The sequence below is a fragment of the Thunnus maccoyii genome, chromosome 10 (assembly GCF_910596095.1).
Source record: "Thunnus maccoyii chromosome 10, fThuMac1.1, whole genome shotgun sequence".
In the NCBI taxonomy this organism is placed as follows: domain Eukaryota; kingdom Metazoa; phylum Chordata; class Actinopteri; order Scombriformes; family Scombridae; genus Thunnus; species Thunnus maccoyii.
Window position 1 is genome coordinate 342,501 of NC_056542.1, and position 2,500 is coordinate 345,000.

At 50.2% G+C, this 2,500-nt stretch overlaps 1 protein-coding gene across 1 annotated transcript in view; it reads left to right on the forward strand.

Moving 5' to 3' along the window:
* thbs3a (thrombospondin 3a) overlaps positions 1 to 2,500 on the forward strand; it is a 62,786-nt gene that overhangs the window by 39,118 nt on the left and 21,168 nt on the right. The gene's annotated exons all lie outside the window — the stretch shown is intronic.

Consider the following 2,500-nt stretch of genomic DNA (forward strand, 5'->3'; position numbering starts at 1 on the left):
CACACTAGTCACGTAACACACCAGTCCTTTGACACGTAACACACTGGTCACGTAACACACCAGTCCTTCGACACGTAACACACTAGTCACGTAACACACCAGTCCTTTGACACGTAACACACTGGTCACGTAACACACCGGTCCTTTGACACGTAACACACTGGTCACGTAACACACTGGTCCTTTGACACGTAACACACTGGTCACGTAACACACCGGTCCTTTGACACGTAACACACTGGTCACGTAACACACCGGTCCTTTGACAAGTAACACACTAGTCACGTAACACACCGGTCCTTTGACAAGTAACACACTAGTCACGTAACACACCGGTCCTTTGACAAGTAACACACTGGTCACGTAACACACCGGTCCTTTGACACGTAACACACTGGTCACGTAACACACCGGTCCTTTGACAAGTAACACACCGGTCCTTCGACACGTAACACACTGGTCCTTCGACACGTAACACACCAGTCCTTTGACACGTAACACACTGGTCACGTAACACACTGGTCCTTTGACAAGTAACACACCGGTCCTTTGACACGTAACACACTGGTCACGTAACACACCGGTCCTTTGACACGTAACACACCGGTCACGTAACGCACCGGTCCTTTGACACGTAACACACTGGTCACGTAACACACCGGTCCTTTGACACGTAACACACCGGTCCTTTGACACGTAACACACCGGTCCTTTGACACGTAACACACTAGTCACGTAACACACCGGTCCTTTGACACGTAACACACTGGTCACGTAACACACCGGTCCTTTGACACGTAACACACTGGTCACGTAACACACCGGTCCTTTGACACGTAACACACTGGTCACGTAACACACTGGTCCTTTGACACGTAACACACTGGTCACGTAACACACCGGTCCTTTGACACGTAACACACTGGTCACGTAACACACCGGTCCTTTGACACGTAACACACTGGTCACGTAACACACCGGTCCTTTGACACGTAACACACTGGTCACGTAACACACTGGTCCTTTGACACGTAACACACTGGTCACGTAACACACCGGTCCTTTGACACGTAACACACTGGTCACGTAACACACCGGTCCTTTGACACGTAACACACTGGTCACGTAACACACCGGTCCTTTGACACGTAACACACTGGTCACGTAACACACCGGTCCTTTGACAAGTAACACACTGGTCACGTAACACACCGGTCCTTTGACACGTAACACACTGGTCACGTAACACACTGGTCCTTTGACACGTAACACACTGGTCACGTAACACACCGGTCCTTTGACAAGTAACACACTGGTCACGTAACACACCGGTCCTTTGACACGTAACACACTAGTCACGTAACACACCGGTCCTTTGACACGTAACACACTGGTCACGTAACACACCGGTCCTTTGACAAGTAACACACCGGTCCTTCGACACGTAACACACCGGTCCTTTGACACGTAACACACTGGTCACGTAACACACCGGTCCTTTGACAAGTAACACACCGGTCCTTCGACACGTAACACACCGGTCCTTTGACACGTAACACACTGGTCCTTCGACACGTAACACACCAGTCCTTTGACACGTAACACACTGGTCACGTAACACACTGGTCCTTTGACACGTAACACACTGGTCACGTAACACACTGGTCCTTTGACACGTAACACACTGGTCACGTAACACACTGGTCACGTAACACACCGGTCCTTTGACAAGTAACACACCGGTCACGTAACACACTGGTCCTTTGACACGTAACACACTGGTCACGTAACACACCGGTCCTTTGACAAGTAACACACCGGTCCTTTGACACGTAACACACTGGTCACGTAACACACTGGTCCTTTGACACGTAACACACTGGTCACGTAACACACTGGTCCTTTGACACGTAACACACTGGTCACGTAACACACCGGTCCTTTGACAAGTAACACACCGGTCCTTTGACACGTAACACACTGGTCACGTAACACACCGGTCCTTTGACACGTAACACACTGGTCACGTAACACACTGGTCCTTTGACACGTAACACACTGGTCACGTAACACACCGGTCCTTTGACAAGTAACACACTGGTCACGTAACACACCGGTCCTTTGACACGTAACACACTGGTCACGTAACACACTGGTCCTTTGACACGTAACACACTGGTCACGTAACACACCGGTCCTTTGACAAGTAACACACTGGTCACGTAACACACCGGTCCTTTGACACGTAACACACTAGTCACGTAACACACCGGTCCTTTGACACGTAACACACTGGTCACGTAACACACCGGTCCTTTGACAAGTAACACACCGGTCCTTCGACACGTAACACACCGGTCCTTTGACACGTAACACACTGGTCACGTAACACACCGGTCCTTTGACAAGTAACACACCGGTCCTTCGACACGTAACACACCGGTCCTTTGACACGTAACACACTGGTCCTTCGACACGTAACACACCAGTCCTTTGACAC